The sequence below is a fragment of the Musca autumnalis genome, unplaced genomic scaffold, assembly GCF_047663935.1.
Source record: "Musca autumnalis isolate F117 unplaced genomic scaffold, ASM4766393v1 scaffold_4, whole genome shotgun sequence".
NCBI lineage: Eukaryota > Metazoa > Arthropoda > Insecta > Diptera > Muscidae > Musca > Musca autumnalis.
The window spans coordinates 244,276,222-244,301,300 of record NW_027411977.1 but is presented as its reverse complement, the minus strand read 5'-3'; the positions used below and the strand labels follow the sequence as shown (position 1 = coordinate 244,301,300).

Genomic DNA, 25,079 nt, shown 5'->3' with positions numbered 1-25,079 from the left:
GTCAGTAATATTGCCAAATACATTTTATACCTAAAATGCAAGGATTCCAAGGAATCTGATGTCGAATATTTCAAAACCTGTAGAAATGGGCCGCACTTCCAACGCCTATTTAGGTTACTTCCCGATTTGAACTTTCAAAACGTCGATACACGTGTCTTCTTTTTTTCGGTCCTCTTTCATAATCTGGCCGAATTATCTTGTAATTATTTTTTGTGTTGTACAGTGTTATAGACAAAAAATCCCTTACTTTTGTATTCATTTCTTTAAAATTCCATAACAACGGATGTAAACTGTAATTCCCTATTTAGTGACAAATAAGCTTTTGTCAAAAGCTCATATTCCAAAACTTTTGCAGTTAGAAAACAACGATGCACTCTCATTCCTATCCTGTTTACTCTCTCTCTCTCTTTCGCTCTCTCTCACTTTAAGTTTGGGTTCCAATGGAAATGAAACAAAATAGCGGTAGTATACTCCTAGAAAAATGGGAAACAATTTCTAGCGGATGCAGTGAGAGAGAAAGAGTAGTAAATGACAAAAAGACCGGAACCATGTGCAATTGAGGCAAAGAGTTGAATGTTACTCCTTTTGGAGAAAAATAACAAATGTGTTACAGTTGAAATTAAAGCGGATTGAATTAAATTACAATCAATAAAATTTCCTGATATTTGCGTGGCAGTTTTCTGTGTTAATGTTGGCATCGTTGTGATGTTGTTGATTTTAACCAACAACGTGAATTGCCACGAATCTCTCTAGCTGCTGGTGTGTTGTTGTTTTGGCAACAACAATCGGTTGGAACCGACTAAAATGCCACTGTGTTCCTCTGACTGATTTTTCTCACTTCATACACAAATGCGAAGTCTCGTGTTGTAGGCTCCCCTCCCTCTCCCTGCCGGTGTGCACCCATAACAACACTTGCAGCAAAACTTTTTGGTCTTGGAAGTATTGCAAAAATCTTTCCTCCAAATTCAGTTGCAAACGAACATTAAAACCGTTAACAACAACCGTTCATATGCGTAACGTTGATATTTTTCGCACGCGAGTAAAAAATCCACAACAATATTAGCAGGCCGTAGCAGCAGCACAATTTCAGTTTTTAGGGCGAATTTTAAACGAAAAGTGTGAAAAAAAGAATAAATTTGTTAGGCAAATTTTTTGTTTGTTTCGTTGCTTCGTTTTAATTTAACAATGCCGACCAAGTAATGACCAGCAGCAACATTACGGGCCAATACAAATAAACAAAATATTTAGTTGATTAATAAAAATGAAAATTACCGTTTGATGCGAAACACAATTTACCGAATACAGAGATACGCGAACAACAAAAATAGAGCATTTGCTGCTGTGACGGGGTACGTACAACGGGTTCTTCATCGTCGGCTGGCTATAGAGCTATAGATGGGATGTCTTTCTTGCCTGCCATGGCATTGATGCTGCTGTTTTTATGGCATACAAACACAATTTCGTTTCGAGTACAACAATAACAACACGACTACCAAAAAAATACACCAAAGTGTAATAAATTTCTTTGCGCCGCGTTTTAAATTAAAGAAAAGAAAAAAGTGTGAAACCAAATAATTCTATTGTGTGACAAACAAAAATCTATTGATTTGAAGGCAAAAAAATCTCTTCCAAAAGGCTGGCTTGTCATTGACTTGTTAATCGTGTAATTCGCCATCGCTTAGTGAGAGATACAGATATTTACAGCAAATAGAAAAGGAACCTCCGTGCTGTGCATGCTAGCAACCAAAGGAAATGTAAAGGAAAAGTGTATGTGTGTGTTTGTTTCTTTTTGTTGTGTTATGGATGTGGAGAAATGTACATACATAGATTTTAATTAAGGCCTAAAATTATGCTACAAATTAAGTGTTTTACTTGTCTTACAGACGTGTGTATGTGTGGATGTAATGTGTAGGTTTGCTTTTTAGGGCGTAAATCGTTGCACATGGAAAATTATGAAGAATTTCATGATGATTCTCTTTCGGATTGCTGGATTGTGGATGTTTCTGATTTGATTTCATTAGGTTGTGAACTCGATTGCCTTATTGATAGGAAAAATTCGGCAAAAGGATTGAATCGAAATTATATTTAAGGTTGAATTAGGATAGGAGATTTTTCTTGTACCAGATTTTTAGTTTAAGAGAATTAAATCATGTTTATGTTATAATTCCTGGATACACTTTTTTCAACTAATGGATAGATCTTGAGAATTTCATGGCAACCAAAGAATAACTTATGTGAATAGCATTCGATTTTTGAAGAAAGCCTAGATATTTTTATCGAAAATAAGATAAAATTTAAATGATTAGGAAGTACTATTCAGACAATTACCAATCTTTTGCATTTTCCCGATGAAGTCTTTTGAACCCAAAGGTGGGATTCAATACTTTCATGGGGTTTGGGAAAATAAGCTAGAAATTTTTAGGAATGTGGATTGAAATTACAAATTTGTATTCAACGGTGAATTGAAGCCTTTAAAGGGTGCAATTCTTTCAAATTCAAGATAGAGGATTCAATACTTTCAAGGATTTTTGAAATTTTTATTGAGTATATGTTGAAATTGGAATGGTTACGAATTACTATTTTGCATATTCCTTTTGAACTCTTTATACCCCAATATTTTAACACGCCCTCTTAAGGTGGTTAAAATCAATTATTAAGTGATTCAATTGTTTTAACTGCTTGAGATGAATTTTTAAAATTGAAAAAATAAATTAATACATTTATATGGAAGCATTAGCTACAGTATTTTATTTAAATTTTGCCATCAAATGTGCGGTATTTCTGTGAATACCAAATATTTTCTAAATAGATCCACGATTTATTATAGTCCCATGTAACTGATTTTCCAATTGTAATGTTTCTTCAGGTACGAAGTTGGGCTTTATCCACATACACTTTCTGTTAATCTCCCTTCAATAGTTTATACCTCTTTGGATTAGTTAAGGGACTATTCTTGAATAGCTGTGAAATTATTACTGAAGTTCATTACTTAACCCCCATTATTACAAGTCTTCTTTTGTTATATTTTGGATTTACCGAACAGATTTAGAGCGTTCCGCTCAACTTAAAGTTAGAAGTGATGCTTAAATTTCAAGAAGGAGCTTCTTGGCATTAACTTTCAATATAAAAATTATATTTTTAATGCCTCCAAATTGGTTTATTTTGCGTTTTCAAATCCATCAGATAGTAAAAAAACACATATAATAATGGTCCTAAGACAGATATCTTTATTTAGGAAATTAATTTTTTAACAAAAGAAAAATGGCTTAAATTTCTTCGTAGTACAACAATTAATTTCGCATATCGCACCTGTTCCACAAAAGAGTAGTAACTCAAAATTGATTAGAAGAGACAAAACAATGGTGATACACAAGTAGCGACTCTGAAGACATAAAGAGTGACATGACTATATTTTCGGACGAAAAAGTAGCCTAAATAATTGGAGACTTTTACAGTTAAAATAATTATACATTAAAATAATTTTTGTCTTGATGGATGCCTATTATTTTCAGGATAATGGCCTTTAATTTTAAAAACGCATTGGCAGCCGTATAAAGTGGTGTCGTGTTTTTTATACCCTCAGCATTTATGTTAATGAGGGTATATGCACTTTCATACGGGGAAAATGTGCCTCAGCGAAACAAAAGTTTTAGGCTCATGTATGTTTGGAAATTCGTTTCAGAAAATTTGGGGTTGATTTAGCCATGTCCGCCCGTCTGTCTGGAGCTCACGATAACTCTCGAACGTATCAACCGATTCGGTCCCAAATTTGGTTTTCATAATATTTTGTCCAAACTTAGTTTAATTTCGAAGATGGGTTATATCGGTCCACTCCTTCCTGTACCTCCCACACAAAACTTCGGACCTGCTCTCGAATTGCTTTGATTTTTGATGTAACAACTTGTATTCAATGCCCCCATACGACAGTACAAGTTTCATCAGGGGCAAGTCCATAATTCCTGAGAAAATAGCCTGAAATGTTCAAAAAAACCCCTTTGACACCGTGTGTAGTGGTTGGAGCGCACGACAACTCTCGAACGGATCAACCGATTTGGACCAAAGCTTGATTCCGTAATATTTTGTTCAAACTTAGTTTAAGTTCGGGTAATATCAGTCCACTCCTTCCGGTACCTTCCCCACAAAAGAAGGAAGATGTTCGGAAAATTGGTGCGCACGATAACTCTTGAAGGGAGTTACCGATTTGGTTCACACTATGTACCTCGTGAAACTTCTACCAAACGTTGATGAAAATTCAAAATAGACTCAATACGACGATACAAGTTTCTTAAGGGTAAGCCCATACTTTCTGAGAATATAGCCTGAAAGTTGAAAAAACCCCTTTGACACCGTGTGTAGTGGTTGGAGCGCACGATAACTCTCGAACTGAACTGCCGATTCTGTCCAAAATTTGGCCTTCGTTATATTTTGTCCAAACGTAGTTTAAATTCGAAGATAAGCCATATCGGTTCACTACTTTAGGTATCTCCACCACAAATTTAAAAAAATTGTTCGGAAATATTGTGCGCACCATAAATCTTAAAGGGAGTGACCGATTTGGTCCTTACTTTACACATCCTAATATATCTACCAGATATAGATCAGGTTCGAATATGGATTATATTTGTCCCCTCCTTTCGGTACCTCCCACACACAATTTCGGATAAGTTCAATTAAAGACCTGCTCTCGAATCACTTTGATTTTTGCCGAAGCAACACGCATTCGCTATGTCAATTACAACGGTAAAAGTTTTTTTTCAGGAGCAAGTCCATACTTCTTGAGAAAACAGCCCGAAGAGTGTAAAAAAAACCCCTATGGCAGAACACTATAACTTTCAAACTGATCAACCGATTTGGTCCAAAATTTGGCCTTCGTCATATTTTGTCCTCACTTAGTTTCAGTTCGATGATGGGCAGTGCCTGTCCACAACTTCCGTACCTTACACCAATATTAAAATATTGTCACTAAAATGGTCCAATCTTTAGAGCTACTAATATTTTTTCCAAATTTAGTTTAACTTCTAAAATATTCCATATCGGTCCTCCCTTAGGGTACCTCCCCCAAAAAAAGTTCAACATTTGTGTCTAATAGTACGTTTATATACATATAACCGGATTTGACAAACCCACTGGGTTTCAAGTGTTCTTTCCATTGGGTATACGTCAAATAAATCCTAATAAAGAAGGTTAACCCTGCAAAAAGCTATAATATAAACCCAGCATAAGTCCAGTTTAGGGTCTGTTCGAAGATCTCTTGGAAATGTATACCGATGCTGTTCTTGCGGTCCTGTTAACAGCGATTTTATGGTCCAAAAGTTATACGATGACCCACTGAAATGACAATGACTCCCAAAATAAGATCCACTTCCATAAGGGACTATGTCGATCCATTACTTCAAGTGCCTCCTCCGCAACACTTTTGAAATGTAATCCTAATACAAATTTTTGTCGGCAAGTTAAAATGACCAAAAAGGGCCACAAAATGAAAAGATCCTTGATACATTCAATCTGTTCGTAGGTGAAAGATTCAATTCACATTGGCTGAGGGTATATCTTTGTCGGCAAGGCCGGCCGATACTTTTTACTTTTTCTTGGGTATTTCTATACTACACTGATAATGGCCCGTGAATTAAAAAACAAACAAGGAGGGTTGGGCTTATACCCGTTTATGTTGATAGATTTATCAGTAGAATACTTAGGTTCCGCTTTCCCCTACAAATGCCAAACATTTTGGTTTCAGACTCATTGTAAGGCTACTCTCTACTCTGTAATTGCATTTTGTCCTTCTAACCTCGATTACAACATAATATTGTTTTTCTTCGGAAAGATTACACTTGTCGAGATTAAGATGCCGAAAGTTTGCAAAAATGCCAGAGACACCAGCAATAAACGTGCTTTAAGGCCCGTAGTTAATGGCTAGAGGCCGCGGTATCTAATCGGTATAAAAATATTAAATCCAGATCGGATATAGCGCACCTCCATACACTTCCTATCTTTATTAAAATCAGAACATTTTTTATAAATATTTTATCCTGATGATTATTGTATTTTCTAACTTTAAATGTCAATTAATTTCAAAAAAACCTTGATTGTGCATTTGTGTAATTTAATTTTGAATTCGCAGTTTCTTAGGGTTTCGTCCGCTTTAAGTTACTTTTCCAAACAAGTTGGATGAATCTTAAGTTATTGAACTTTAACGAGCAGGAAACTTGTCTGCAATCATATTTCAATAAAGGTCAATGTGTTCAGTATTTCTGTTGCTAATATGTATAATTTTCTAATAAAATTATCTGTAACGAAGCATTTCCTGTTAGCCTAGGTTAGGTAGGACACTTTCCTTCAAATAAATTTGTATGTTCACATTTAGGTGTTATTTGTATAATGTATCAAGATATGTGTTCATATATAAATTTGGGTGTAAAATACGTTTTTTGACGAAAATTTTGAAAAGTTTTTAATATGTATCATATCTAGAGTCCGCATGCAAACGATTTTTTCATGCTATCCATATTTATTGAAACCCCATTCTGAATCTGTTAAAAAAGGAGCTGACAAATGCGAGTTTTTTAATTTTATTAAAAACATGCAGCTTCGAGTCTGATCCTCAATTAACCACCATCATATCATGTATAGGGCCAGATATCCGGGAATATACCTATGATAATAATTGACCATACCCATGATTTTTTGCATTAGCTTTAATGTATTTGGTTTCTCAAATTCTCGTATAGCGTAGACTTTATCATCTGGTGGTCTAATTCCTTCGTCTGAAATATAATGTCCCAGAAAATCAACATTTGTTGCCCCGAATGTACATTTTCCTGGTTTAATGTTCAATCCATATTCTTGTAGCCTGGTAAATACCGCATTAAGGTGTCTTTAATGCTCCTCTTCATTTTCCCTAAAAACCAATACGTCGTCAATATAAACAAATACGAAGTCCAGACCTCGTTAATAAAACGCTGAAAGATTTGAGATGAGATCCTCAGGCCAAAGGTCATTGGGACAAAATCAAACATACCGAAGGGGGAGGTAATCGCTGTCTTGTGCACATCTTCTGGCGCCATTGGGATCTAATCGAACTAAATCCAACTTGGAAAACAGTCGTTTTTCCTTCATGTTCATACTTGAATCGTCAGGGACTGTAACAGCGTTTAATTGCCTGAAACCTCCACAAGGTCGTCAATCATCTGGGTCCTTTTTGGGGAATAGATGCAGAGCAGAAGCTACGCTCGAGTCAGAGGGCCTGCAAATATTCAAATTCTGACTTAGCCACTTTATGTTTCATAGGATCCAGCCGCCTAGGCTTTGTATAGGGCAATGCTCCGTTATTCACAGAAAAAGCAAAAATCTAACTGTGAACAGAATCCAAAATACCATGTTGCAGTCATTCCATTTTGACGATGCATGTACAATAGGCCGTTCCCCAATTTTTTTATACCATCCACCATAATATGGAAGGTATAATTAAATTTGTCATTCTGTTTGTAACACATCGAAATGTTCATCGGATACCCTATAATGTATATATATTCCTGATCAAGGTAAAATTCTAAGTCGATATAACCATGTCCGTCTGTTGAAATCAAGGTACAGCTCGCAATTTTTAAGGTAGAGCTTTGTAATTTGGTATACAAGTTTCTATTACTCCTAGAATGCAAATGGGCTATATCGGTCCACGTTTTGATATATCCCCCATAGAACGGTACCACCAGATTTTCGGTATTTTGATGGTTTTAAACTCACTATCACACCGAAATGGCTGAAATTTGGTATTTAGTGTTCGCTGGTTGTATAAAACTTTCCCACACAAATTTGTCGGTATAGGTCCACACCTTCATATAGCCCCCATAGAACGGCACCTCCCTATTTCCGGTATTTTGAAGCTTGTGGCTTCAATATTCCACCGAAATGGCTGAAATTTGGTATTAAGTCTTCGCTGGGGGTACACAACTTTCCCCTTAATTTGTCGGTATAGATCCACGCCCTTAGTATAGCCCCTATAGAATGATACCTCGCCAATTCCGGTATTTTGAAGGTGGTGGCCTAAATATTCCACTGAAATGGCTTAAATTTGGTATTTGGTCTTTATTTGTCGGTATAGCCACCATAGTACGGTACTTCCTTATATCCGGTATTTTGAAGGTTGTGGCCTGAATATTCCACCGAAATGGTTGAAATTTGGTGTTTGGTCTTCATTTGGGTATTAAACGTTCCATATGAAATTTGTCGGTATAGGTTCAACCCTTCATATAGCCCCGATAGAACCCGATTTTCGGTATTTTGAAGGTTTTAGACTCATTATCACACCGAAATGGCTGACATTTGGGACTTAGTCTTCGTTGGAGGCAAAATCCTGTCTGACTGAAATTCGACGGTGTAAGTCCACTTTTCGATATAGCCTCCATAGAACGGTACCTCCCGAATTTCGTAATTCTGAATGTTGTGACGTCAATATCCCACCGAAAGACTTAAATTTGATATTTAGTCTTCCATGGGGCTACAAAATATTCCAAAAAGAATTATCAGTATAGGTCCGCGGGTTCCTATATCCCCCATAGAAGCGTAGCCCTCATGGAACGGTACCTCCCGAATTTCGGTATTTTGAAGGTTACCCATATTGTTTTACCGAACTTGCAGAAATTTGGTAGTAAATCTTGTTCATAAACGAAAATACACTTATTGTCCCATTTTACTTCAATACAACACATGGTGGAGGGTATAACAAGTTCGGCCTAGCCGAACATAACGCCGTTCTTACTTGTTTTTTTTTTTTTGAACTCTTACTCCTAAAGTTTTTCCATTTGATTAAAAAAATTTATATATGAATTTTTACAGAGAGCGGTAAACGTTAACCCGTGCCACCTGAGTAATTTGTATGGGACCAAAGGTGAATTTTCACGAAACGTTTCTAAAGGCCGCATTTATGGTCCAACCAATGAAAAAATTTAGCATTTCAATGTTGTGGCTGAAACGATTTCTAAAAAATGTATGATGGTTGCTTAACGATAATTTTATTTTCATAGTACTTTGTATGGGAGCCAAATGATTTACAGGCCACAATTATTTTGCAATTGACGTTTTTTACCAGTTCATTGTAGTGGCTATGCAAATCCTTCAAAAAATTGTGTGGTGGGTCACATAATATCGAAACAACTTCTGTGGGATAATAGTCATCGTTTTAATCTTATGAGAAGCAGGTTGGCGTAGGTGGTGAAACGACGTTGGCCAAGTACACCTTCTGAAGTCTAAAACGGCCCCAGTTGCTTTACTAAACGTACTCAAATAATATATAGACGAAGACACACAGCTATCCCAATTTCCAATTTGTGGAATTTTACATCCATGACTGATATATCTGCTTCTGTTCAACGTGCTCTAAGGAAAAGCATGATAATGAAAATAGACAAGGTGAGCTTTATATCAATATCAAATGTGCAGGTGATGATGATCAAAATTTTATTATTGTGAAACTTTTATTTTAATGACAATTATCTCGACTTCATTTGCTGAATTCGATGATTTTAAATTTCGTGAAACTTTACATACTTTAGGCAAATGATTTTCATCTTTAAATTAATACGGAGTGTGTGGATATTTTTGGATAAGTCCCTCGATTTTTCTATACGACATAGTTTTGAAGTAATCGAAGTAGATATATTAAAATAGCTTGATTGCGAGAGTGCGAATTTGAATATTTTTGTTCAGTTTCAAGGCAAGGATGACGAAGAATAAGTAATAATTTTAGTATATTTCTAAAAGAAATGTTGATCCGTGAAAAGCTTATTCCGGAAGTAGTTGTGTATGGTGTCATGTTGGTATGTTGACTTATTTTTATTTGCTTTAAAAGCATCGACACTTGAAGTTCCTATATAACCTAAGCAGGACAAAGCTAATTAATAATTTGTATGATGGACTTTGTTGCTAATGGAAAACATTTAAATCATTTCATAAACTTTAGGGTATATTAAACCAAAAGTACGGCTCAGTTCTAGGAATACTGTCTAACAGAATTTGTAGCATAATTTTGGGATGCATTAATTTACCTTTATAAAACTAATTCCTCCTATGTTCATTTTATTTTCAGTATTAATTCGATGAAAAATAAAGCATACCTTTAGGTAAAGAAAAAAATAGATACTAGAATAAAAGTTTAGAAGCTAAACTATTTATGCAATAATATTTCAAATTGGCAAATTGTGTGAAAAATTTTAAATAATAACACCGAACACCCTCTTTTGGTAACAAAGCAAGAATTTCTTTTGGCATTTGATTTTTCGCACAACAATTCAACAACTCCAACTGCAACTATCAAACTCAACAACATCAGAACTTCAACTTCAATTCTCCAAAATATACTGACCTTCTTCTTCGTTTTGCTTGCGGTACACATCAATAACATTGAAAGGTAAGTGGAATTCTTAAGAAATTGTTTTTTTGTTTTGTTTCAGAACAACTCTCTAAAACTCCAACAATTCCATAAATATGTGATAAGCTTCATTAGTTGAAAAGCTTTTTTTTTCGTAGGGAAAACATATATAAGTTCCATCAGAACATAGTAGGTAAAACGGCTACCTAGTAAGACCAGCAGCAACTCAATTGCCATTGGCATTGCTTAAAGAAAGACCTGTGTGTGTGAAGGGTATGGTATATTAAAGACCAATAAAATTCTAAATTCTTGTACGTGCTTCGTTTACACATGAAATCCAAAACAGTTTGGGGAGTTAATCTTCCTTTCCTCCTTTTTGTGTTGTAAGATACAACTAATAAGGCGCATTCAAGAACATTCAAATACAGATTATTACTGAGGTTTAAAATTAATACCTCACCTGCCATCGTCGTTATTATTGCTGTTGTCGTTGTTATCTTTGTCTCCTTATATAATAATCATTGAAAATAATCCAGATGTTGGCGATCAAAACAAAGACAGTTATTTAATTTTTATAAAAGACAGGAGGAGACTTTTGAAGATAAGACAAAAAGCATACTTTAAGGTGTTGCTTATGTTGAAGAACAAAAAACACCGAAGACAATACACACAGCTAAATGACCTCCCAAACTCCTTGCTCGTATCGCAAATTTTATTTCAAGAAGTCTCTCTACATTGAAAAAAATATTATAAAGAAAGAAGAAAAAACACACCTTAAGAAGAAAACGATTCAATTTACACTTGAATACCAAACTAAAGTGGCACTCAAAAACACCTTCACCTCGCTTTCCATCAACCAAACTGAAGACAGGTAAGACCGACCGACAGTTACACAGAACTGTTGTGATAGTCTATTACAATGAAAATTGGAGGGGGATTGAAGTGACAGCTTCAGCTTTAAGAACAAAAAAAAAAAAAAGGAAAAAATCAAACAATGGCACAATTTTCTTCTTTGCTGAGGTAGATGTGTGTTTGTGTGCGTGCGAGTGCCACAGACAATATTCTTGAGTCCACAGAAAGCTGACACACAAAAACAATTTCTATGGAAAAACGTTTAAAATGTTGTCAAACATTCTGTGTTATTGTGTATAGATGTTAAAGAATTTTCTGTTTTTTTTCGTTTCCTTGTCACTGCATCAGCATCTCTCAAGTTAAGTAGGGAAACTGACATGAAATGTTTTTGTGGGTTATTTTTCTGTCTTCCCGACCCTGCATACCTCAAGTGACAATCATTGTAAATGATGCAGTGTACCAGTATTATTTGATGTTTGTACCACATAAGTTGATTTGGTAACACTATTGAAATTTATTCGATGCGGTATTTGGAAATGGGGGGATAATTTGGGATTGATCATGAAAAATATTGCATATTTTTAGGAGAAGGAAACAAAAGTAGGATTTTTAAATATAGCATACTTTTAGGAGAAAACCTCATATGATAGAAAAGATCACAAAAACATTTTTAAGTTTATGGAATGAATAAAATAATAATAAAAATTGGGCGAGTCCGACTCCGGAGTCGATTTCGAAAAATAAAAAATTGCAGGATTTCTGAATATGGGATCCCTCTCGATCTGTTAAAGGATTATTTATAGGTAAATAAATGTTTTTACTCTGTGGTTCGTAAACCCAGAGTGTGTGTTTTGTATTTGTTTAGATTTCTCTAATTGTCTCCTTCAGTACATGTAAACTGTTTACAGAGAGATATGTATGTATGCCAATATAAGGCAGGGCCTCCCTTGTGCTCTTTATTCACGCTCACAACCTATACATTGATGTATGCACTTAACTAGAAGAGTTACCACTGATCTATCAAATAAAAGGGTAAATTGTGCCCAACATTTTGTTCTGCATGGACATATCAAAAAAAAAAATTAAATTAAATTAAAAATTAAATGAAATAAATAAATAAATAAAAGATTAGAGATAATTATCTCAAAAAAAGGAAACGCGAAGTCGGAGTCGAGCTTTTTACGACTCCGACTCCAGCAAAATTTGCTAGACTCCAACTCCAAAGCCCTGATCGGTCTTCGTTTGATACGATCTCTCTCCTTTGCGGCCAAAGGTTCGACAATTGATAGCATCGATAGATGAAATCAAGCCGGTTTTTTTTTAAAAAACAGCTGTATAAGCGAGGTTCTTGTAATCAAAAAAACCAAAAAGTTTTTTGGTTTCGACAGGATGCCAGACACAACATTGAAAAAGGCTGGAATAGTTGCTTTCCTTTCTATTCTATTCAAGAACTCTCTGATCTTAGGGTACTTTCCGAAAGCCTAGAAAATAAGCATGGTGGTATGCACTTTGCAGAAAGGTTCACCATCTAGCGGTTATGGTAATTATGGTCTCATTTCGATGATTTCAGTTTTTTGGGAAGCTATGCGAGTCTTTCGAACCCAAACGCCTTTAAAAGATAGTTGAAGACAAACAAATCCTAAAGGACTTCATACTTGGACACTTGACGTATCATGCCCTACGGTCTTCTCATCATTTATAATCACGGTATAGCCACAGCGATTGATTTCGCTAGGACATCCGACTCAGTGTGGTATGACGGAATCTTGTTGAAACTGAAGCAGTTTTCTGAAAGAAAGAATGCTCTTAACGATCCTCTCTTAAAGAAGAGGTGCTCCTGAAGACCCTCTCTGAAAGAAAGAGTGCTCTCTCTCTATGAAAGGGTGCTTCTATAAACTCTTTATTAAAAAAAGGGTGCTAATATATACCCTTTGTGAAAGAGTGGGTGATTACACTGTGAACCGAAATTTTGGGGGGTGGAAAATTCCTATTGGAGATGAAAGCCCTTGGTGAGTATATACAGAACCCCGAAGGACAGATTCGCCGTGAGTCGAACTTTCGCGATATGGCGTGATGAATATTTGGCTAGAGACCCTAAAAGCCATCTGGAATCAGCGTTATATCTTTGTTCGCTGTTGTTAAAGCTTATATTTAAGATCACATGTCTGCAGTCAAATGAAATGAAGATTTTTTCGTAGAACATTTAGACCTTCTAACATGCTTCCTTCAATGCCCTTTTCGTCCTTTATTTCAAGAACCGTAATAAAAGTGGCACAAGATGACATTTTTCAGCTTCGGAATATTCTACAAAAATGTCGCTCGGAAGATTTTAGGTACGGTTCCCAAAGACATAAAATCGATAAAATCATGTTTAGCGGTCGTTTTTCACTTTTACCCGAATCTTGCTCAGACAGCCCTATATCTATTTATTTCAATACATTATTGTTAACCTATTGATGGTCTAGAATTCTCGGAGTCATTAAAACAGTTGTATCTTGTTTTGCTAAGCACGTTAATTTCATTATTTTTTGGAATAAATATCATGCATATATGCATTAGACGTTTTAAGTGGTTATGGTGCTGGAACAAAAAAACCGTATTTTTGAACCGTTTCTTAACGCTTGTTAGGATACATTTCTGTGCGTGAAAAAAATTATGATCATGACCTGGGGGTGGAAAATTCTTTTTGGAGGTGAAAGTCCTTGGTGTGGACATACAGAACCCTAAAGGGCAGATCCGCCGTGAGTCGAACATTTGTGTTATCGCGGGTTGAAATCTGGGATGGTGACCCATTATTGCAAGCGTAAAAAGTTACGTAACTGAATTTCAAGTGGGTTTAGGGTGCTACTGGGACAGTATGTGCTAAGTCAAATCGTTTTAAGACGATTTCTGTAGAACATTTACTGTCTTACTCTTATCCTGCTCTTTTTGTTGAAGAAGGTATAAAAATATACTTTAAAGAAAAAGAAAGATACAATTTCAGGGTTAAAATATTAAAACAAAAAAATCCTCTGCCGATTTGGCTAGGGCATATCACGAAAATAATCTTACGCCGACAAAGCACATACTGTCCCAGTAGCACCCTAAACCCACTTGAAATTCAGTTACGTAACTTTTTACGCTTGCAATAATGGGTCACCATCCCAGAATTCAACCCGCCATAACACAAATGTTCGACTCACGGTGGATCTGCCCTTCAGGGTTCTGTATGTCCACACCAAGGGCATTCACCTCCAAAAAGAATTTTCCACCCCCCAGGGTCATGATCATAATTTTTTCACGCACAGAAATGTATCCTCACAAGCGTTAAGAAACGGTTCAAAAATACGGTTTTTTTGTTCCAGCACCATAACCGCTTAAAACGTCTAATGCATATTAGTCATATCTGTTGGACAATTTTAATAGTTTTCTAATGATATACATATACGGTTATTCGGTTCATAAAAACCGGATAAAAATTCGGTTTTAATATCAGAATAACCGGTTCCATAATTCGGATATCCGGATATTTATTCCAAAAAATAATGAAATTAACGTGCTTAGCAAAACAAGATACAACTGTTTTAATGACTCCGAGAATTCTAGACCATCAATAGGTTAACAATAATGTATTGAAATAAATAGATATAGGGCTGTCTGAGCAAGATTCGGGTAAAAGTGAAAAACGACCGCTAAACATGATTTTATGTCTTTGGGAAACGTACCTAAAATCTTCCGAGCGACATTTTTGTAGAATATTCCGAAGCTGAAAAATGTCATCTTGTGCCACTTTTATTACGGTTCTTGAAATAAAGGACGAAAAGGGCATTGAAGGAAGCATGTTAGAAGGTCGAAATGTTCTACGAAAAAATCCTCATTTCATTTGACTGAAGACATGTCATCTTAAATATAAGCTTTAACAACAGCGAACAAAGATATAACGCTGATTCCAGATGGCTTTTAGGGTCTCTAGCCTAATATTCATCACGCCATATCGCGAAAATTCGACTCACGGCGAATCTGTCCGTCGGGGTTCTGTATATACTCACCAAGGGCTTTCATCTCCAATAGGAATTTTCCACCCCCAGACTTTGAGCTCCATTTTGTTGCACAGTGTTATACATACCCTTTCCATGAACGAAAGGGTGCTTATATAGATCCATTCTGAAAGAATGGATGCTTATATAGACCCTTTCTGAAAAATGTGTGCTTATACAGACCCTTTCTGAACGGAATGGTGTTTTTATAGGCTCTTTCTGAAATAAAGGGTGCTTATACATACATATATACCCTTTCTGAAAGAATGGGTCTATATAACCTTTCCTGAAAGGAAAGGTGCTTCTACAGACCCTTTCTCAAAGGAAAGTTACTTCTATACACTCTTTCTGAAGGAAGGGTGCTGCTATAGACCCTTTCTGAAAGGAAGGGTGCTGTGATGGACCCTTTCGGTAAAGAAAAGGTGCTGCTATAGACCCTTTCTGAAAGACTGTTTCTACAGACCCGTTCTGAAAGAAAGTTTTTTCTATAGACCTTTTTTGAAAGAAAGACTGTTTCTATAACCCCCTTTCTGACCTAAAGGGTTCTATATAACCTTTCCTGAAAGGAAAGGTGCTTCTATAGACCGTTTCTAAAAGGAAGGTTACTTCTATACACTCTTTCTGAAGGAAGGGTGCTGCTATAGACCCTTTTTGAAAGAATGGGTGCTGCTAGGAACCCTTTCTGTAAGGAAAGGTGCTGCTATAGACCATTTCTGAGAGGAAGGGTGCTGCTATCGACCCTTTCTGAAGGGAAGGATGCTGCTATCGACCCTTTCTGATGGGAAGGATGATGCGATAGACCCTTTGAAAAAGGAAGATTGCTGCTATAGATCTTTTCTGAGAGGAAGGATGTTTCTTTAGACCCTTTCTGACATGCAGCTTAGTGGTGATCTACCTCAAGGGCAGGAGCTTTAAGGTTCAAGTTAGAGACCGTCTTTCCATTGAAAGACTTGTTGGAGCTGGGGTTACCCAGGTCTCTCTTCTGGGACCCATTCTTTACAATATTTTCTGAGTGCTATGGCTGAACTAACCCTCGGAGGCCTGCTACTCCTGTATAAGCACTATGAAACGTTAGCGATGTCTGGTCAGGACTAAACATTGTTGTTCCTCGCCTTAACGCTTGGCTTGAGGACTTCTATATAATATAATTGTTCCATATATATTCCAAAAGTGGCAAAAGAGACTTCTTTCATATCAATCTGTGTACTTCAATTCATATTGGCGCAATGATATGAGACCTACTGTTTACCGCGTAGTCCGAACTGCGTGTCTTAAGACACAACCCGTAGAAAAATTTTAAATGAAATACTTAGGAAATGTCATCAAAATTGCACTGAATGATATTTTGCCACCGTTGAACATTTGTTGTAGCCTGGCCTGGGAATCTAACTCGGACATTCAGCGTTCAAGGCGGGTGTGTATACCATTGCACCACCATCAGTCTTGATGACTAACATAAGATATTATACTAGGTGAAGCGTTAAGCTGAACATAGGCAAGTGTTCGGCTATCGTGTTCGCAGGCAAACCTCGGTTCGTATATCAAAATTTTAAGTATTTCTACCCGATTCCAAAAATATCCAGGTACTTGAGAGTTGTATTCTGCATGTAGATTTTATCTTTAAAAGTGCCAAACTAATTTATTTTGCCTACAAAGCAGTCCTTCGGCACAACGGTGGTCTCTCCAGAGGAATAAAACTATTGTTTCCTGCGCTTTCCACGTCTGATTCCTTATCACGGTGTGCCTTAACCAAATTTAAATGGAAGGTGCTTGCACCTAGGAAGTTTTTGCAGATTCTGAAACTACAATGCTCATAGATGAGAAATATCAAGAAACAAAAAAAATCGCCGGAGGGATTTTCAAATAAATCGCGATTTAAATTCACATTTTTCAGGGGTTCTTTAAGTTATCACGATTTTGCTTGGAAATCGCGAGTCCTATTTAAATGACCCTAAAGAAAATGTTGTAGCTGTCAAAATTCTCCACAAGATTGACCTTTATGATATTTTCGTAGGTTTTACCGTTTTTGAGATATAGAAGTTCAAATTGAGACAATGCACGGACTGTTCACAGATGAGAAAAATAAAAAAAACAGAAAAAATCGCCGGAGGGATTTTTAAATAAATCGCGATCAAAATCCACAATTTTAGGGTTTTTTACGTTTTCACGATTTTGCTTGGAAGCCGCAAGTCGTATCGAAATGAGTCTAAAGAAAATGTTGTGGCTGTGAAAATTCTCTACAAGACTGACCTTTAAGTGTTTTCGTATGTTTTACCATTTTTGAGATATAAAGGTTCAGTTCAAATTTTTAGGTTTTTTTTCTTAAGTCTTCAAGATTTTGTTTGGAAACCGCAAATCATATAGAAGTTCAAATTGAGACAATGCACGGACTGTTCACAGATGAGAAAAATAAAAAAAACAGAAAAAATCGCCGGAGGGATTTTTAAATAAATCGCGATCAAAATCCACAATTTTAGGGTTTTTTACGTTTTCACGATTTTGCTTGGAAGCCGCAAGTCGTATCGAAATGAGTCTAAAGAAAATGTTGTGGCTGTGAAAATTCTCTACAAGACTGACCTTTAAGTGTTTTCGTATGTTTTACCATTTTTGAGATATAAAGGTTCAGTTCAAATTTTTAGGTTTTTTTTCTTAAGTCTTCAAGATTTTGTTTGGAAACCGCAAATCATATCAAAATGGGACTAAAGAAAATGTTGAAGCTGTGAAAATTCTCTACGAGATTGGATGATTTATTTTTTCCTTTGTTGTACCATTTTCAAGATATATAAGTTTAATTTGGGAAATTGCAGTAATGACATTGTTTTATAAGGAGGCGATACAGTCCGTACATTGTCTCAATTTGAACTTCTATATCTCAAAAACGTTAAAACCTACGAAAATATGATAAAGGTCAATCTTGTGGAGAATTTTCACAGCTACAATATTTTCTTTAGGCCCATTTACATAGGACTCGCGGTCTCCAAGCAAAATTGTGAAAACCTAAAGAACCCCTAAAAATGTGAACTTAAAACGCGATTTATTTGAAAATCCCTCCGGCGATTTTTTTTGTTTCTTGATATTGCAAAAAACTTCCCAGGTGTAAGCACCTTCCATTTAAAATTAGTTAAGGCGCTCCGTGTAACATAAGATATTATACTAGGTGCAGCATCAAGCTGAACAAACTAATTTATTTTGCCTACAAAGCTGTCTTTCGGCACAATGGTGGTCTCCCCAAAGTAATAAAACTATTGTTTCCAACGCTTTCCGGGTCTGATTCCTTATCTCTTCGTGTCAAATAGAGAGGTTTACGAACGTTCATCAAGTTTCAAGAAGGTATATATTGGACAAAAAACAAATCGGATAAAGTCTGTTCGAGGATAGTTTTGAAATTTTTGCCTAAAATAGTCCTTGCGGTTCTGTTTACTAGGATACTAGCTAAAATGACTAGTAAGCACAATGTCTATCGAAAGGATAGTAATGAAAATTATTTCATCAGTAAAATAAGTCTAAAATAAGGTTTATATTTTTGATAAATAAGACATTTTCGCTAACATGAACTTTCAAAAGTTTGGTCAGGTGGGCCCCCCTCGAAATGAAATCCTGGGTACGCCCCTGGGTATATGGGACAACTCTTTCCCGTACCTCCCTCACGAAAGATCTTTTCGTGGATTATTTTGAAATTTTTATAGAAGGACTCTTTCTGTTCCTGATCACAACGCTGTAATTTTTTCATAGACAAGTCAATGATTGCTGACATAAAACCCAAAAGCTCTAAAAAAGCCTACGAAATATCATGACCAACTAGAGTGGCCGATTTGCGCGATGAAAATGGAGTGATCCAGTTCCAAGATTGGTCCAAGATTCTTAAGTTATGGACCTGAAATGCCCCAATATTTAGGGTCATTCTTCACACACTCTCGCACTAAAGTTTTTAGAAATCTTTGCGGTCTTTGGTACAGCGCTACACTTTATTCTCCATACTTCTTCTCGACAATGACCCGGATGTTCAAAAAAAAAAAAAAAAAAAACCGTCCAAGTACTATTCTGGACATAAAGAAGGAGTATGGCGGGTATAGACTTTGTTGATTAAGTCTGCCAGTTGAATAATTACGCCCACTACTTATGATATCTTCTCTCCAAACGCCTAAAAATAGCGCCAAAACTGCTTCATACGGTGATTTAGGCTGTGATACGGTGATTTAGCTGCCGGCAAAGAAGTTTGATTATTTCCTTTTACGCGCAGAATTTCGGCCAAAACACGATTTTAAACCACTTTCCCGCACATTCTGTGGCATTTTAATCATGTAGTGGACAATGTTGTTTTGGTGCATATATGTATAAATATTTCCTGGATGGACTCTGTAAAGTCATTTAACATTGATTTCTTCGCTTGACGCTTCTTGTTGCGATTATCCGCATTCCTAACAATCTTAATCATCTGGTGTGAGATATATTATTTACCAGGCTCCAGTTGGCTTTTGTATATTTTGATGTGGTTTGATAAACAGCTACAGTTCTTAAGTTTATTATTGAGTCATACTTTTATGCGATGCGACACATTCTGAATCATGCTACAGATTAATTATCTCATGAATTGATTTTCATTTTATGTTTATCTAAAAAAAGACTCAATAAATATAAAACTTAGATTATCCAGTTTATAATAAGTATATGTATACACATTATATACTGTTGATTACTTTACGAAATATATCATATACTTTTAGGAGTTGAATCTATCCACATTTCATTGCCATGCCTCAAGGTGTTGGAAATTATCAAACATTCTTTAAGATAAAATTACTCAACATTTTGTTTTTGTTTTCTTTGATCAAATTTAACAAAATAAAATTACTCAACATATTTCTATTCCTTAAACGAATTTAAGTAACAGAAATTCCTCAAAAGTTTCTTAACAGAGAAATTCCTGCCATAGAAGAAATTTATACACTTGAATGAACATTTAATTTGTATTTAACTTTAACACAGTGAAATATTTCTGGGCTCTTTGAAGTGCAAAAATTAATTAGCAATTGAATGTTCGAATGCTATTCATTTGCATCAAATTCCACGTTTAATAGACGGCTAATTAATGTTTTCAAGTTTTCGGCGAAAAAAAAAACAAAACTCGCGTCGATTTGGTGGGTTACTCTGCTTTGCGCTTGGTAAGTTTTCAAAAATTTCTTAGAAAATAATTGCATATTTGCGGGATTTTAAAATGAATTTATTGGAAAGAAAAAAAAATTCATTGCATAGATAGTTGATTTTTATCATATTTTTGGGGGCAAAGAATTTTACTTCATATATAATTCAATTCTGATTATTACATTTCAATTCTGATTATTAGATCCCTTTTTAGGGAGATCAAATTTCTTTTACATCGGAGACAGGCACCATATTTTCTTTTGCATACTTTAGGGAGCTGTAATTGTTTGAGTGCATGGTTTTAAAATTAGTTGAGTTGTTTGTTCTCCGCACGAATCTGTCCGCCTATGTTCGCACGTTCCATATGATTATTTCCTAAAATCCTAAAAGTAGTCAATGTACTTTAAACAATTCCCTTAAGTTTTTTCTTTGATAGATTTTCTCAAGATTTTCTTAACGAATTAAAAATCAGTTTCTACTTTTTTATTATTTCCATAGAATTTCACAGATTTCCCTAATTGTAATTGAAAACCTGAACAAGAATTTCCTTGATTGATTGCAAGAAACATTGAAGTTTTGTTTACTATTTATTTGCCCAGAAGTAATGACAAATAAATAGATTTGTTTACAAATTAAAACTTAGTTAACGGTGATGAATAATTAAATAATTTTCAAGAAGTTTTTTTCTCGGAAATATTAAACCATTTTCTTTCACTCAAAAGGATTCCTCTTCTTCTTAGCAATTTAATATTGATGCGTAAATTATAAACAAATTTTATTTCTGAGAATGCTGAGAAAAAGTTGGCATACTTTTAGGTGTGGGTGTTATTTAAAAAAATTCACAAGAAAGCATATCTGGAAGGAAATGAATACTGTTTTATTCAAATGCATAATTAGAAGTATTAGGTAACATAAATATTATAGAAATGAGGTATTTTACGAAGAGGGGAGTATTAAAAGGGTGTAATATATCTTAGAAAATGTTTATGATATGGAAATAGTAACAAATACTTAATTACTAATACACTGTATATGTATATATTTTTTTCATCGGAATCATGTAAAGATGCGCAAAATATGTAAATGAGAACAGAAGCCACCGTACAAGGATCCATGTTACGATTAGGAGTGTCGTGCCCCGCAATCGTATGTATCGAAAATAAGTCGTCATGAAATAACTCGCGAGGGGCATAACACCCAAAATCTCCTTACCGCGTTCATAAGACCCAATATAATTTATCTCTATAAGTCCTCAAGCCGTGTGTCACGGTGACAAAAAAAAAACCATCACTCTAATGCTGACGACATTTCCTGAGTATTTCGGCAGCCATGTAAAATTTCTCTACAAATGGGGTCTTGAGACACGCCGTTCGAATTCAGCGGTAGACAGTAGGTCGCATATCAATGCGCTAATGTGAATCGGGTGAATCGGAGAGAAATCTTTCTTTGTCCCTCTTGGGATGCTTGTGGAACAATTATGTTATATATAGCCCCTCAAGCCAAAAGTTAAGGCGAAAAATCGCAGTGTTCGGCCTTAGCCAGACATACGCAATATTACATTATCCTCGTACAGGAGAAGCAGTCCTCTTCGGGGCCGTTAAAGTATATCACTTACTGAAATATTGGGTCCCAGAAGAAAGCCCTTGGGAACCCCAGCCCCCACAGGTCTTTCAGTGGCAAGGTGGTCTCCAATTATAAACTTCAAAAATCCTGGCCTTGAGGAAGCTCGCCACTACCTATTTGTCTGATCATCAACAACAAATGTTTTCAGTTTAGACAAGATTCCGTCATAATACAGAGTCGGAGGCCCTGTCGAAGTCAAACTTTTAGAAACAGACTATAGAAGCAACCTTTCCTACAAAAATGGGCTACAGAAGCAAGGTTTTTTTAGAAACAGACTATAGAAGCAACCTTTCCTTCAGAAACGGACTATAGAAACAACCTTTCTTTTAGAAACGGACTATTGAAACACTTTTTCCTTCAAAAACGGAATATAGTACTACCCTTTCCTTCAGAAATGGACTATAGAAGCAGCCTTTCCTTCAGAAACGGACTATAGAAGCACCATTTTCTTCAGAAACGGGCTATAGAAGCACCATTACCTTCCGAAACGGACTATAGAAGCACCATTTTCTTCAGAAACGGACTATAGAAGCACCCTTTCCTTCAGAAATGGACTATAGAAGCACAATTTCCTTCAGAAATAGACCCTAGAAGCACCCTTTCTATCAGAAATGTTCTAAAGAAACACTCTTTCCCTAAGGAATGGACTATGGAAGCACCCTTTCCTGCATAAATGGACTGCAGAAGCACTCTTTTCCTTAGAAATGGACCCTCGAAGCACACCTTCCTTCATAAATGGACTGAAAAAGCACTCTTTCCCTTAGAAATGAACCCTCGAAGCACTCGTTCCTTCAGAAATGTGCTATAGAATCACCCTTTCCTTCAGAAGGGGTATAACAAAGCACCCTTTCTTTCAGAATAAGGCTATATAAGCACACTTTCCTTCAGAAATTGACAACAGAAGCACCCTTTCTTTGAGAAAAAGACTATAGAAGAACCCTTTCTTTTAGAAAAAGACTATAGAAGATCCCTTCCTTTCAGAAGGAGAACATTGAAACACCCTTTCTTTCAGGAAGAGACTATATAAGCACCCTTTTCTTCAGAAAGGGACAATAGAAGCACCCTTTTCTTCAGAAAGGGACAATAGAAGCACCCTTTTCATCAGAAAGGGACAATAGAAGCACCCTTTTCTTCAGAAAGGGACAATAGAAGCACCCTTTCTTTCAGAAATGGTATACAGAGCACCCTTTCTTTGAAAAATGGTCGACAGAGCACCTTTTCATTCAGAAATGAACTACATAGAAGGGGTCTATAGAAGCACCCTTTCTTTCAGAAGGGGTCCATAGAAGCACCCTTTCTTTCAGAAGGGGTCCATAGAAGCACCCTTTCTTTGAAAAGGGTCTATAGAGACACCCTTTCTTTGAAAAGGGTCTTTAGAAGCACCCTTTCTTTGAAAAGGGTCTATAGAGGCACCCTTTCTTTGAAAAGGGTCTCTAGAGGCACCCTATATTTCAAAAAGGGTCTCTAGAGGCACCCTTTCTTTCAGAAAGGGGCTATACAAACACCCTTTCTTTGAAAAGGGTCTATAGAGACACCCTTTCTTTGAAAAGGGTCTATAGAGACACCCTTTCTTTGAAAAGGGTCTTTAGAATCACCCTTTCTTTCAAAAGGGTCTATAGAAGCACCCTTTCTTTCAGAAATGGTCTACAGAGCACCCTTTCTTTCAGAAATGGTCTACAGAGCACCCTTTCTTTCAGAAATGGTCTACAGAGCACCCTTTATTTCAGAAGGGGTCTATAGAAGAACCCTTTCTTTCAGGAAGGGTCTATAGAAGCACCCTTTCTTTGAAAAGAGTCTATAGAAGCACCCTTTCTTCGTAAAGGGTCTATAGAGGCACCCTTTCTTTGAAAAGGGTCTATAGAGGCACCCTTTCTTTGAAAAGGGTCTTTAGAGGCACCCTTTCATTCAAAAAGGGTCTCTAGAGGCACCATTTCTTTTAGAAAGGTGCTATAGAAACACCCTTTCTTTGAGAAAGGCACTTTCTTTCAGAAATGGTCCACAGAGCACCCTTTCTTTCAGAAATGGTCCACAGAGCACCCTTTCTTTCAGAAATGGTCTACAGAGCACCCTTTCTTTCAGAAATGATCTACAGAGCACCTTTTCTTTCAGAAATGGTCTACAGAGCACCCTTTCTTTCAGAAATGGTCTGTACTGTATATTTATTAACGAATTCTAAGACGAATCAGCTGATTGCTGCGTTCATAATAACGTAAAGTTTTGCATACTTTTGGGCCCTGTTTCCATTTTCAATGGCCAGGGGGCCTATTCTGTAACTTTTTAACAACTTTACTAATTGTTTATTTTACATTAATTTCATTTGTTTGTTTTATTGTTGTCACAAAAACAAAAGAAATTTAAACAATATCGAGAGTTGTTAAAAGTTGCAGAATAGGCCTACAGGAGAAAGTTTATAAGCTTTTTTTATTGCAAACCTCGGCACCTCATATTTTAATAATATTATACCAAATTTATAAATTCCTCTGGTCCTAAAACTGGACTTAAAGACTGTAACTCTTATTCATTTCACTCTTTCAAAACATTCATTTATTTTAAAAATTATGGAAACATGTATGTATATGCTAAAATTTTTAAATCTTTTATTCTATCCTACTTTTGATAAAGTGTTAAATACTCGAAAGATAAAAACATTTATCTCAATTATTTTTTATTTTCCATTTGCTGTGTTTCTGTATCTTCCTTTGTTCGTTTGAAAAGAAATACATTCTTTACGCCTACTTAAACATTTAGGGTGTTAGAGCGTAATAATGTTTAGTTTCAATCACTTTCATCTTTGTATATCCCTCTGTTCGGCTGTGTTTTTGCATAAAATATCAAAAGTTTCAGATTCTATGGCACTGATCGCTCTCTGCAGCAGACTAAAATGTGAAGGAATGCAAGTGTAAATTTTTCTTGATTCTTTTATTTTTCTTCCACTCTGTTTGGTTTTTCTTTTCGATATTTTAACAGTCATTCAATGATGGTTTCATTCTTTATAAATTGTTTGCATGTGTGTCTTTGTGTGTGTGTGGGTTGATTGTTGTTTCAGTCTTTTTGGACCATCAATCTGGCTATAGTGTTTG

General features: G+C 35.9%; 1 protein-coding gene across 4 annotated transcripts in view; it reads left to right on the top strand.

The window, feature by feature from the left end:
• Positions 1-966: 966 nt before the first annotated feature.
• nrm (neuromusculin) overlaps positions 967-25,079 on the top strand; it is an 898,245-nt gene continuing 874,132 nt past the window's right edge. For 3 of the 4 annotated variants that reach the window (XM_073984420.1, XM_073984398.1, XM_073984394.1), the window contains exons 1-2: positions 967-1,767; positions 10,085-10,405. The gene's annotated coding sequence lies outside the window, so the exon portion shown is untranslated. The remainder of the gene's footprint in view (positions 1,768-10,084; positions 10,406-25,079) is intronic. The other variant, XM_073984409.1, reaches the window with a different exon arrangement.